The sequence below is a fragment of the Vicugna pacos genome, chromosome 24 (genome assembly GCF_048564905.1).
Source record: "Vicugna pacos chromosome 24, VicPac4, whole genome shotgun sequence".
NCBI lineage: Eukaryota > Metazoa > Chordata > Mammalia > Artiodactyla > Camelidae > Vicugna > Vicugna pacos.
The window spans coordinates 11,272,356-11,286,511 of record NC_133010.1 but is presented as its reverse complement, the minus strand read 5'-3'; the positions used below and the strand labels follow the sequence as shown (position 1 = coordinate 11,286,511).

The 14,156-nt window shown below is 45.1% G+C and overlaps 1 long non-coding RNA gene across 5 annotated transcripts in view; it reads right to left on the bottom strand.

The window, feature by feature from the left end:
- The window catches only part of LOC116285357 (uncharacterized), a 51,975-nt gene extending 41,308 nt beyond the window's left edge, over positions 1 to 10,667 (bottom strand). For 4 of the 5 annotated variants that reach the window (XR_012063837.1, XR_012063834.1, XR_012063835.1 and 1 more), the window contains exons 1-2: positions 9,848 to 10,667; positions 9,414 to 9,470 (exon numbers count right to left, since the gene is read on the bottom strand). This is a non-coding gene — a long non-coding RNA (uncharacterized lncRNA). Of the gene's footprint in view, positions 1 to 3,679; positions 4,117 to 9,413; positions 9,471 to 9,847 lie in introns of those variants that run through there. The other variant, XR_012063836.1, reaches the window with a different exon arrangement.
- Positions 10,668 to 14,156: the final 3,489 nt, after the last annotated feature.

Below are 14,156 nucleotides of genomic sequence, written 5' to 3'. Positions count from 1 at the left end.
TTATCCAATCTGAACAATAGAGAAAAAAATAGGTTAAAAAAATAACAACACACTCTTACAGACCTGTGGGACAAAACAACAGATCAAATATTTCTGTCACTGGAGTCTCAGAAGGAGATGAGAAAAAGTACGGGACTGAAAAGGTATTCAAACAAATTATAGCTGAAAATGTCCCAAATTTGACAAAAGATATGTCTACAGATTTAAGAAGCTGAGCAAATCTCCAACAGGATAAGCCCAAAGAAAGCCAAATCAAAACATCATAATACAAATTCTGCAAACTAAAGACAAAAAAAAATTCTTTATCAATGAGAGAAAAATGACACCTTACCCATAAAGGAAAAGTAATTCAAGTGACAGTGGATATCTCACCAGAGATCATAGAGGCCAGAGGAAGCTGTACAAGATTTTTCAAGTGCTAAAAGAACTGTCCACATGTCTATACCCAGTGAAAATATCCTTTAGGAATGAAGGGTAAATTAAGACAATCTCAGATGAAGAAAAACTAAGAGAATCTGTTTCCAGGAGAACTACTCTAAAATAATGGCTAAAGGGAGGACTTAAAACAGAAAGTAAATGATAAAAGAAGGAATCTTAATCCCTACCTTATATCACATACAAAAATTAGCTTAAAAAGATCAAAGTCCTAAATTTAAGAGCTAACGATATGAAACTCAGAAGAAAACACAGGAGTAAATCTTTGTAACCTTGGATTTGGCAGTGGTTTCTTAAATATGACACCAAAAGCGTAAAAACCAAAGGAAAAAAATAGATACATTGGATTTCATAAAAATTTGAAACTTTTATACTTCAAAAGATACCATCAAGAAAGTGAAAAGACAACGCACATAATGGGGAAAGATTCTCAAATTACATATCTGACAATGGACTTGTATTTATAATATGTAAAGAACTCTTACAATTCAGTCATTAAAAAAACAACAGTCAAAAATGGGCAAAGGATAAACAACAAGTTCACACTGTATAGCACAGGGAACTTATTTAGTATCTTGTAGTAACTTATGGTGAAAAAGACTATGGAAAGGAATATATGAATGTTCATGTATGACTGAAGCATTATGCTGTACACCAGAAATTGAGACAACATTGTAAACTGACTATAATTCAATAAAAAATATATATATACACATTTAAAAAAATGGCAAAGAGTGAGGTCAGGGCATAATAGCTCAGTGATAGAGTGTGTGCTTGGTATTCACAAGGTCCTGGGTTCAATCCCCAATGCCTCTGTTAAGGGGAAGAATTTTTAAATAACAATTAATAATAAATAAAATAAAAACTTTAAACGGGCAAAGGATCTGAATAAGCATTTCTCTGGAGAGCATATGCAAATGGCCAATAATCAGACATAAAGAGGGTCAACATCATTAGTCATCAGAGAAATGCAAAGTAAAAACCACAATGCATTCAATATTACTCCACACTCACCAGCACGACTATTATAAAGAAGACAGATAACAAGTGTTGATGATGTGGAGAAACTGGAACCCTCATACATTGTTGGTGGGAACGTAAAATGGTGAAACTGCTTTGAAAAACACTTTGGCAGGTACTTGAAAAAATTAAACACAGAGTTACCATATGACCCAGCAATTTTACTCCTAGGTATATCCCCCCCAAAAATGTCCCACAAAACATGTGTACATCAATGTTCATAGCTGCATTGTTCATAACAGTCAAAAGTAGAAACAACCCAAATGTCTGTCAATTGATGAATGGTTAAATCAAACGTAGTATATCCACACAAAGGAATATTATTTGGCAGTAAAAAGGAATGAAGTACTGATACATGCTACAACATGAATGAACCTTAAAAATATATGAAATGAAAGAAGACAATCAGAAAACACTATATACTGCAAGATTCCATTTCTATGAAATCCCCAGAATAGGCAAATCTACAGAGAGGAAAAAGTAAATTAGTGGTTGCCTAGGACTTGGGGGGGGGGTGATGGCTAAAGAGTATGGGGTTTCTTTCTGGGGTGAAAAAAAGGTTCTAAAATTGTGATGATGGTTGCACAACTCTGTCAATATACTAAAAACTACTGAATTGTACACTTGAAATGAGAAAATTGTATTAGGTGAATTATATCTCAATAAAGCTGTTACCAAAAAATAAAAGAAGCTTAGAACATCAATAAGGAAGAAAGAACAGAAAGACTAAAACACTGAGTAAATCCAATAGATTTTACTTTTCCTCTTGAGTTTTCTAAATTGTTTGGTGGTTAAAGCAAAAATGACTGCATTTTCTGATGTGGTTCTCAGGGTAAATGGGGAAGAGTAAAAGGAATGAAAAGGAGGTAAAGTTTTCTTGGAAAAAAAATTAGCCTTGGATTTCTCAATGTTCCTATAAAACTCAGGTTCCTCAGACTCCAGAGACTCAGAAATCAATATTCAGTAAACATAGAGAATGTCTGTTTTCACTTCTCTCAGAAACATGTTACTTTGCACATACTATTAGGATTAGATCCTCAGTCATCTGTTTCTTACCTCCCCGAAAGCAAAAAAAGTCACATTTCAGGATATCTACAGAGCATTATCTTCGTAGGTAATGACTTTTAAAATTTCAAAGGGGATGAAACCCAGGACACACAGACATTTGTACGTTGTAGAAGCTGAGATGCTGGGCTCATTTGGATCCTTGAGATATTTATGTCAAAGTGTTAGAGTAATACATTTACACTCACACCTGCTCAGTCTCAGGAGACCACGTCAAAGCGATTTTGCCACAACCATGTTAAGACCTCTCAATCTGGTATCTCAAAGCAAGAAGTTGAGGACAGGACACTGGCAACAGACAACTGGTTGACAAGGCACTTGGGTGCCTGTACCCAGACTCCACAGGTCAGAGTCTGGCTCACAGCACTTATCAACGCTTCCCCCAGCCCAATGGTCAGGGTCACACTGCAACTGTGGCTCTTCCTCGAGGCCCAGCAACGAGGGACCAGGCTCTGTCCCAAAGGAGGTGCAAGGGCAGGAACACGCGAGGCCTGGTCAGGGGAGAGAACTACACACATGAGTATTGGGAGTATATCACCTTCCAGGATGCCCAGGGCCCCAGGACCCCTGCACAGGCCCCACGGGCACCAAGGCTGTATTTGGAAAGGCCAAACGCCGCAGCAACCAGACACACTGTCAGATTCCCAAATCATAAAGTACAGCTTATCGGGCGGGGTTACCAGCTCAGTGGTAGACCACATGCTTAGTATGCAATAGGCCCTGGGTTTAATCCCCAGTACCTTCCTAGAAAGAAAGAAAAGAAAAGAAGGAAGGAAGGGAAGAGGGAAGGGAAGGGAAGGAAGAAAGTAAGGTTCGTCAGGCTGGCAGAGGAACTGACAACACCTGGCGGTCAGCGTTGTCCGTTGGCAACTCCTTCAACTTCAAGAAGGCAGCCAATCTCCTTCTTAACAGCACAAGCTGGTCCCGAGGGGGAAAACGGCGCTCTCAGAACCCAAGGCATATTAACGAGTACAGAGGTTTCAGCTGGTTCTAAAATGCCTTTGGCGACCCATCCTAAACGCTCTGACCCAGGAAGAGCTAGGCCTGTCACGCAGTTAAGTTTCAGGGAGAAAAAAAACCACAGAAGAAAGAAACCCACAATGCAAGCACACACACTATCCCTCTCTCACAAACTGCAAAAAAAAAAAACCTCACTCACCCACATTCTCGGGGCCGGTTGTCCCTCCCAGCCGCAGTGAAGGGTTCCAATTCGTCCCATTAGACATGGCTGGCCACTCCAGGAGCCTTTCCCCTGAAGAACAGCCTCAACGCCTTGCTCTCTCTTTGGACCCAGTGCCGTGGCCAGCACCCTGCGACGGGAGAGCTGGCTTGGCCTCTCCACCCAAGCGCCTCCGTCAGGAGATGGGCTCCTCTTCTGAACAGCACGCCGCACACCTGAGGGCCGGGGTCGGGGCCTGGAGGGGGCGGAGTGGAGCGTGGGGCTTCCCAGGGAGGCAAACCGGAGCCCGCAGATGGAGCCCACAGCCTGTGCGGTGCCGGGGGTGCTGTGAGTGCGGGTCCTGAAGGAGGAGCAGGCAGAGCACGGCCGGGAACGCACTCAGGGCCCAGGAGGGTCGGCGAAAGGCGGAAGCCAGCTCGAGGCCCCGCTACCTCCACGGCGCTTCCCGGGAAGCCTGATCTCGCGAGATCTACCGGGCGCAGGGCGGGTCCTGGGATGAGAACACCTGGGAGTCCCAGGTGCTGGAGGCCCCTCGCCCGGACTCCTTAACGGGCCTGGCTCACACCAGTATCAGCCAGTGCCCCACCCCCAGCTCAGAGCCACAGTGCAGGGGTGCGCCGCCCCAGCGGCCCAGCCTGGTGAAGGGAGAGGCCCAAATCCGAAGATGTGGTCCAGGGCAGGGGTGTGGTCCGAGTTTTTAGGCGGGCTGTGTGGGTGAGGGGCCGACACCACCTCTGACCCCGTGCGCTCGCCTCTCTGTGCTTTGGTCACCGTGTGGCACCTGGAAAACCCCCAGGCCCACACGGCACGACCTGCCACTGCGGACAGTCTGCCCCGCGCGCCCGTATCCTCCCCACCAAACACCCGCACGCCCCCGCAGGGGACCCCCTCCCCGAGCCGGAGACCCCCGCGGAGGTGGGCACCCGGAGTGGGAAGAGTGCAGTGACAGTCCGTCCTTTGCCCCGGGGTTCTGTGAGCACTAATGCCCGAGGTATAACCCGCGGCGTAGGGGGTGGATATTATTATAATATTGAAATAAACCTGCCAATGAATCTAAAATTGGCTTTTCCGCCCACGGGTGGGGAAGGAAGGGGAGTGGTGCGGCGGGGGGGGGGGGTTCCTCCAGCAGAGAAAATTCACTTGTATGTCTTCAGACAAGAATCACTTTGCATTGGTATCAGTCATCTACAGTGTTATAAAACAGCACTTGGCAATGAAAGGCCAGAATCAGATAATCCCAAAGGATGTGATCTAAACAATTCACAGCTTCTATTAAAGCACACATTTTCCCTGATAATTCGGGAAACCTCAGATGAAAAGACCCAACAGAATTTGGTTACTCCACAGCCTGGCCCACAGGGGCCACATCCTCAGCGAGGCCCAAGGCTCTTAGTTAACCAGGGAACCCCAGCCCCATCACCCTTCCTGATGCGTGGGAGAGGCTTGGGCAGCCCGCCTCCCTCCTCCAGTTGCAGGTTGCTTGTCAGCTTAACCAGGACTTTCGATTCCCATGGTGGGGAGCATCACAGCTTTGTAGTAACACTTCTCAACGCTTCTGGACCCACTGGAAATAAGTCATTTGTTTTATTGTAGTCTGTGAAATAATTTGCTTCTAAAAGGAATGAATTTGCCAGGAAACACCCGGCTTTAATTACCAAGAGACACTGCAGGTCTTTAGAGTAAATATCTACCAAAATGACTAGAATCACCTCTAAAACCTCATGATGTGGGGTTTTCAGGACTCTCCACCTATTTTTAGCAGTGAGAAGCAAGGAGTCAGAACTTGTGGAGGAATCAGCTTTTGTGAAAGATGTCAGTTTAGCAGGACTTCAGTGAGAGAGACTGACTGGGGCGTAGGGCATCGGAGGGCTGGGGGCAGACCCCAGGATGGCAGTCACCGATCACCTCTGCCCCCAAGCTCCAGCCCCTGTGGGTCACTGTTTGACCTTCCTCAGCCTGGCCCAGCTCCCTGCCCTGGGCCGCCTGAGGTGGGAGGTGCTGGCGCTAAGGCCCCAGGTGTGGTTGATCTACAGAAATGGTGAGCCAGAGCAGGGCAAGCCAGTGTCCTTCCTGGCTCAAAAATGCACTTACCAAAGCAGTAAGACCTTAGAGCAGAAAATGTGCCCCAAAGTGATCACACAGCCAGTGCCTGGCACACAGTATTTCCTGGAGAAATGCGTTTACCCAATCCCGATGGCATACACTATGCCCTGCTCTTATGGAAATTGGACTCCTCAACCCCCATTTATCCTGGGGAAGGAGGTTTAGCCTTAACTTAAAAATGAGCAGCTGTTCTAGGCTCCTGGGGAGGCCACAATGGTTCAGGCTCAGTGCAGCCCGTGCACAGACCCCTGGGAGCGCGCACTTAGGGCTGGAAGAGGCAGAGCAAGTGCACAGAGATTCGGAGGGAAGGACCCAACAACCTTACAAAGCTAAAATGGAAAAAGGGTCACCGAGGAGTTTCCCAGTCTGGATGCCAAGGAATCTTAAATGGTGTCCTGTAGAAAATGGATGCTCCAGTTACATAGGTCTGGAAAGCTATGGGTTAGACACACTTAGGCAAGTCTCTCGTTTCGCGGTCTTCCTCACCAGAGGTGACTCCAGCCAGAGATGTTAAGATGAAGGTGCCAGAGTCTGTGAGCAGAGCGCCCTCTGGCGGAAATACCTATGGATGCAGTAGGGCGGGTTTGTCTAGGCTAAACCCCTCTTTTCAATAAGGACCCGAGGCTCCAGGGAGGTTGAGAGTCCCTGATCCTGAGAGAGAGGGAGAGCCCTTCTCCCTACCTGCCCACCGTGTCTCGGGGGATCAGGGGCCACATCCAGGGCCCTTGAAGTTAGATCTGGGGCCGGCTGGCACAGGGTATTTGGTGGGGGTCCTCCCCACGGGCTCAACTCCCCATGAGGAGCCTGTAATGGGAGCCCCAGGCGGTCGCCCTACAGGCGGGCGCCGCGCAGGGGAGGCGGCGGGAGGAGGCTGTATGGGGCGCAGCTGGATGGTCTCCCCCGTTGCAAGGCTACAGGTCGAGGAACTCTGAGGTGTGGAAGATGGAGGATGATGAAGGAACTGGCTGAGGGGGCCTCCCACCCAGATCTCCCCGCCCCCAGGGTGGTCTGTGAGGAGCACAGGGGCCCCCTAGAGGTCAGGGGGCTTCAAAGCAGACAGGCTGGGGTCGAGGGTTGGGGGCTGTCCTGGCTCCCTCGCTTCCCTGAGAAGGTGGCCACAGAGCGAGTCTCAAGGCTCTCCAGGGTCTTGCCTCATCTGTGGAGCACTGGAAGTGATGACAGGGGTCCTTGGCTCTGGTGGGCACAGGAGATGCTCAGCCCTGACGGTTCCCCAGAGAGGGGCTGCTGGAAGAGCATGGGGCAGCCTGGCCCACAGAGCCTGCAGGAGGCTGGCAAACGTCAGAAGGTCCCCAGTTCAGACTCCCTGATCTTAGGGTCTCAAAACGGTCCAGGAAGTGTCTGTATCCACTTTTGAGTCCGGCCCTGCCCCTCAGGCCCTGACTACCTAGTAGGTTGGGACCTCCTTTGGGCTATTCTAGCAGCCACTGGCCTGGCCTCTCTGCCACCAGCCCCTCCTCCCTCTGCTACACACACATTCAGCCAGACCCACTTTTGGGCTGGCATCTGGTTGACACTGGGCTCAGCATTTGTGCAGGCAGTGGGCAAACAACCGCGGGTCCACACCTTGTCCTTGGGAATGCTGGAGCCCAGTACAATGGTGGGCACAGAGCAGGTTCTCCCTCCACGTTTGCTGACTGACTGACTGACCGACCTTAGCAATGAATGAGATCTATGCAGCTGCTGCCCTTGTTTTCTCACAGTCCAACAGGGGAAACAAGTGTGAATTAAACAACTGCAAAAGATTAATCAGCAACTTTCCACATGATAAGGACCAGGAGGAAAAAGTACAGAATTCTGTGGGAACTGGTCAGGTAGGCTTCCTGAGGAAGTGAGATTTCAGTTCAGATCTGAAGGGCAGGAAAGAGTTGGCCAGTGAAGTGCAGAAGAAAGAGTGTTCCAGATGGAAGGAACAGCATGTATGGGGCTGGAAGCACAGCTTCCATCTCAACTGATGCCCCCTCAGTGGCACCCCGTCATGGCTACCCGGCTGGGTCCCGTGCACTCCAGCCAAGCCCTCCAGCCAGATTTCTCTCTCTGCTCTCCTTCAGGGCTCAGGACCCCGCCAGATGGTCTTGTCCTCAGAGCCTGTCCTGTGTTCCCAGCTCTGTGCCTTTGCCTTGGTGCTGGGGCTTCCCCGGGAACGCCCCTTCTCCCACTGCCACCTGTTCAAAGCCTTCCCTCAGTTCCAGTTCAAGTGAGCTGGAGTCAGCACCTCCGTCCTGTCTGTCCCACCGAATGCAACCCCACCCCCACCCCGCCAAAAGCAGGCATGGAGCAGCTATCTGAAGGCTCTGAGAAGTACACAGCAGGCGTACTGGGGAAGAGAGCAGAATTCAAAGCCACCCCAGCACCAGCAGTGATTCACTTCTCTTATTCTCCAGCATGGGCATACCTCCTTTGATTGCCCTTCGCAGATATTGCGGCGGGGTTTTGTTTGATTGTTTGGTTTCCGTTTTTACAAATTGAAGGTTTGTGGCAACTCTGTGGATCAGATGATGGTTAGCATTTTTCTTAAACCAATAAAGTATTTTTTAATTAAGGTAAGTGCATAGCTTTTTTAAAACATAATGCTACTGCACACGTAATATACTATGGTACAGTGTAAACATAACTTTTATATGCACTGGGAAACCCCAAATTTCCTGTGGCTTGCCTTATTGCAGTCGTCTGGAAGGGAGCCTAAGATACCTCAGAGGTAAGCCTGTATTTCCCTGCCTGAGCTCCAGGCAGCCGGAAACCTGCAAATGGATCCGGCTGGTGATGGCTCTGATCTGGGCAGTGGAGGCCTGATCAGCAGTTTGATGCCAGTCGTCTCATGAGAGAATCCTTACCAAGTACATCTGCATCAGTGACACAACTATTCCATCAACAGTGGTAATATATTCCCATGGTTTGCTGCCCCCAGAGGGGTGTCTAATCTGCCAATCCAGAGTCTTCCCCATAGCAGGCCAGATGGCGGGCCATGGGCAACAACAGACTCAGGGGAGAGAACAATCGCGGTCACTTTCTGTTTGACAGAGCTGAGCAGCTGCAACAGTGCTGAAGACGCCATCAACGTGGCCAAACTACCAGTGCACCAGGCCCAGGAATTTAGAGGAATCTTTGTAAAGCCAGGACCCCATGAGGTCAGTGGCTTTGCTTTAGGGGGCAGTGGTGGGGGGTACTGTTTTCCCTTTTATGTAAAGCTGAGATGCCAAGAGGGCCAGGCCAAGAGGCTCTTGAATATGCCGTTTCCTTTTGAACAGAGAGGCCTGTTGGGCTCTTTCCACCTTGCTTGTCATTGAGTCTGCGTTGATACCCTCCAAGACGGGGTGTCAGGCCAAAGAGGAACATGCCACCCATAGGTCTAGCGTGCACTTTCAACAAGAACTTGGAAACGCCTTTCTCAAAAACGAAAACAGAAAGTGTAGTAGGTAGCTTGTCCAGCAGGTGGCGCTGTTATACTAGGAAATGCCTCTGCCTAGTATGGCGGCCATTAAATCTTTAAAACTGATTCCTCCTCCTGCTAGAATTCTTTTTTGTTTCTTCTGGACCACCAGGGATGGTTTAGGGAGGAAAGGATAGAGGGGAGGTTGCAGTCTACACGTACCTCTAGCACTTCTGTACATGCAGCGATCCCGGATGGAGAATCTCCTCTGACGCGCACCTGCGGGGAAGCGCAGACTCAGAGCACGTCGGTTCTTAGCATCCTTCCAGCTCTGGAAGCCACAACAGCACAGTGAACCGGCCCACGGGGCCACTTAGGATTTCCTTCGCCTCAGCCAACTTCGCCAAAACCCCATCGTTTGAATTCTGGAGCCTTGATTCTCCGTGAGGACATGGACCAGGGAGTCTAACATGCAGGCGAGTCAGGGGATACAGCGACATGTCCCTAACACCAGGACACCACGTTATCCCCCGGCCAGGAACTTAGGGAGCACGGGGTGGGGCGGGGGGTGATGGAGGCTAGCCCGTGGGGGACAGTGGGAGCAGCGGGAAGGAAACAATGTCAGCTTCTTTTCCCCCTTCCTCCAGGGCCTATACCTGAGCACGCCACTTCTTCCTCCCCGATGCTGGTGCGTTGCCCAGCGACTTCTTTCTTCCTCTGCACAGGCCACCGCCTTCCAGCCTGCGTCCTCTGTGCTTTGGGCCTCCACCCATTGCTGAGAAATGGCCCAGGCGAAACAATGGTCAGAACCTTGCTGTCTTGGCTCCATAGCAGGAGCTGTAGGAGAACAAGAAACTCAAGGAGAATTGTCTCTCCCAACACTGGAAAACTTGTATGACGAGATCATGCCAAAAACATATTCAATAGCTTAAAATGGAATACTTAAAAAAACATTAAGTAACCTAAACAAAGGTAGGAAAGAGGTATCAGAGAAACGAAAAATAGAGGGAAAAATAGAAAACAAATAATAAAACGGGAGGCCTAGATTCATACATATCAATAATGGCATTAAATGTAAATGAAGTAAACACATCAATTCAAGACAGAGATGCGCAGAATGGATTTTTTAAAAAATGACCCACATACATGCTGTCTATGAGAAACTCACCTCACATACCAGGATACAGGTAGGGTAAAAGAAGAAGTGTGAGAGAAGCTATTCCATGGAAACTCTTAACAAGCCAAAGCCAAAGCAAGGGTGACTATGTTAATATCAAAGTAAGCTTCAGAGCTAAGAAATTAGCAGAGTTAAAGAGAGACAATACAGATTGATAGAAGAGTCAGCTCACCTAGAAGGCATAACATTTCTAAATGTACAGACACGTGAGATCAGAGCTTCAAAATGTAAGAAGCAAAAAATTGTAAGCAAAATGTAAGAGCAGATAAGGAGTCCACATTCCCACAGTTATACTGGGAAGTTGCAGCACTGTGTAATGTGTAGAAATAGTAGACAGAAAATTGGCAAGGACAGAACTGAACAACACCATCAACTAACTTGAATTGATTGGTATTTATGGAACATTCCACACATTCGTTTCAAGCACACAGGGAGCATTCAAGATAGACCGTATCATGAGTCATGAAGCAAACCTTAAAAAATTTAAAAGGATTGAAATCATACAAAATATGCTTTCTGACTATAATGAAATTAAACTAGAAATCAGTAACAGAAAGATAATGGAAAAAAATTCCAAACACTAGGGAAGAAACAGTATACTTTTTAAAAGGAAATCTCAAAGGAAATTAGAAAACGTATTAAAATGAAAGAAAATTAATATATAACATATCAAAATTTGTGGGATGTAGCTAATTTATTGCATTAAATACTTATATTACAAAATAAGAAATGTCTTAAAGCAACCATCTGAGCTTCCCCTACAAGAAACTAGGGGAGAGACAAGGGAGGAGGGGAAGCAAGACAAACCCAAAGCAAGTAGGACGTCAGAAATAAAAAGGATCAGTTATTACTGAAATTGAAAATAAACAGAGAAAATCAATGAAACCAAAAGGGGGTCCTTTGAAAAAACAAGACAAATGATATACTTTCAGTCAGACTGACAAACAAAAAAAGAAAGAAGAGAGAAATGGCCATATCCGGAATGAAAAAGTGAACAGTTGTAGACCTCACAGACTTTAAAACAATAATAACATCCCTGTGCAGATGAATTTGACAGACTACAAGAAATAGGTCAAATCCTCAAAACCCACAGACTAGCCAAAAAACTTACCCACAACATGAAGGATAACTCAGTCCTACAAAAATTTTAAAAATTAAATTTGTAATTTAAAACTGCACTAAAAAAATCTCCAGGCCCTGATGCTTTAATTGATAAATTATTTTCTTTTAATATAGCAGCCTCATTGGGATATAATTCACATACCACACAATTCACCCATTTAAAGTGTGCAATTCAATAGTTTTTGGTGTATTTAGAGTTGTGTAACCATCACCACAACCAGTTTTGGAACGTTTCATCACCCCAAATAGAAACCCTATACCCATTAGCAATCACCCCCCATTTCCTCCCAACTCTCCAGCCCTCAGTGACCACTAACATATTTTCTGTCTCTATGGATTTGCCTATCTTGAACATTTCATATAAGTGGAATCATATAATGTGTGGTCTTTGTGACTGGTTTCTCCCTCTTACCATATTTTCAAGGTTCATCCATGTCATATATAGCATGTATAAATTCTTTCTTTTTATGGTCAAGCAATCTCCCATTAATATGAATTTATCACATTTGATCAATCCATTCATTAGTTGATGGGCATTTGGGTTATTTCCACTTTTTGGCTGTTATAAATAATATAGCTGTAAACACTTGTGTGTAAGTTTTAATGTGGACATATGTTCGCATTTTCCCTGGGTACATACTTAGGAGTGGAATTGCTGGGTCATATGGTAACTCTGCGTTTATCTTTTTGAGGAATGGCCAGACTTTTCCAAAGCAGCTGTAGCACTTAAATTCTCACCAGCAGTGTATGAAAATTCTTGAAAACACTTGTTATAATTTGTCTTTTTGAAAAATTCTAGCCATCCTAGTGAGTGTGAAGTAGTATCTCATTATGGTTTTGATTTGCATTTCCTCGATGGATCATTAGGGATGTTGACACCCCTTTTCATCTGCTTATTGCTAATTTGTGTATCTTCTTTGGAGAGATGTCTATTCAGATCCTTCCCTTTAAAATTCCCCTTAAAATTATTTGTCTTTTTGTTATTGAATGGTAAGTGTTCTTTATATATTCTAGACTTAAGTCCCTTGTCAGATATATGATTTGCAAATATTTTCTTCTATCCTGTAAGTTGTCTTTTCATTTTTTTTTTTTGGTGGTATCATTTGAAGCACAATCATTTTAAATTTTGATTAAGTGTGTTTTATCTTTTGTGGTTGTTGTTTCATATACTTTTGTTGTCATATCTAAGAATGCTTGTTCTAATCCAAGTTCTTGAAAGTTTATGCCTATATTGTTTTCTAAGAGTTTTATAGTTTTAGCTGTATCAACTAAGTCCAGGGTCCATCTGAGCTAATTTTTATGTGTAGTGTGAGGGGTCTTTTGCATGTGAGTATGCAGTTGTCTCAGCACCATCTATTTAAAAAACCTGTTCTTTCTCCATTTGATTGTCTTGGCACCCTTGCTGAAAATCAATTGACTATAAATATGAAAGTTAATTTCTGGGATCTCAGATCTATTTCATTGGTCTGTATGTCTATTCTTATGTCAATACCACACTTTCTTGATACTGTAGCTTTGTAGCAAATTTAAAATGGGCAAGTGTGAGTTCTCCAACTTTGTTCTTCTTTTTCAAGATTGTTTTGGTTATTCGGGTCCTTTGCATTTCCATATGAATTTTAAGATCAGCTTGTCAATTCAGGCCAAAAAGGCCCTCAGGATTTTATGGGATTGTGCTGAATCTGTAGATTAATTAGTAAGTATTGCCATCTGAAAAATATTAAATCTTCCAACCCATGGACATGGATTGTCTTCATTTACTTAAGTCTTCCTTAATTTCTTTCAACAATATTTTGTAGTTTTTAGTGTTCAAAACTTGCACTTTAAATTTATTCCTGTTTTATTTTCTGATGCTGTTATAAATGAAATTATTTTCTTAATTTCACTTTTGGATTATGCATTGCAAGTTTATAAAAATACATTTAAAAAAACTCATCCCTATCATGATCTGCATTAAGGCCAATCTTGTTTCTTTACTGCATTTTAAGAAGTTTAGAGGAGGTGACCAGTTACTGATGTTTTTGTCACACAAGTAATCCATGAATGCATACTCCTCATAAAAGGTTCGAACAATGCAGGAATGTTCGGAGGGAAACACCGTAGCCTCCTCAACTACATGCCCCCATCCTTCTTGCTTCCTGCCCCAAGTGCCAAGCACTGTGAACACTGCTTTGTATTCATTCAGTCTATGTGCTAAAAATACATTTTTTAGTATATTATATGTCCAATTTATATTTTTGGTATATTGATCTTGCATTCTGCAAACTTGATGACCTTGTTTATTAGTTTTTTTAGTATACTCCTGAGGATTTTCTCTATTCAAGATCATGTCGTCTGCAAACATAGTTGAGGAAAGATCACACAAGGTGGTGCATGTGTCTGGCAGTGAGCCCTCGTGTGAACCTGAAATTCATTCTGACCAGTTTCGTTTATATTTCTGAGAATTTATATAAGCACTTAATTTCTTTTAAGCCATTTAAACAGCTCACCCACAAACCGATCTTGGCAATACCATTTGGAGGCAGAGATACATCACATTTATAATGTACACACAGACATACACTCACATACATACACACAGGCAGAGATCCCACAGTTTCCTGCTTGAGTTTAAAAAGGCCTCTTTTTTCCCTTCAGTCTCAGGGATCACAGATGATTAGATAAAAGTC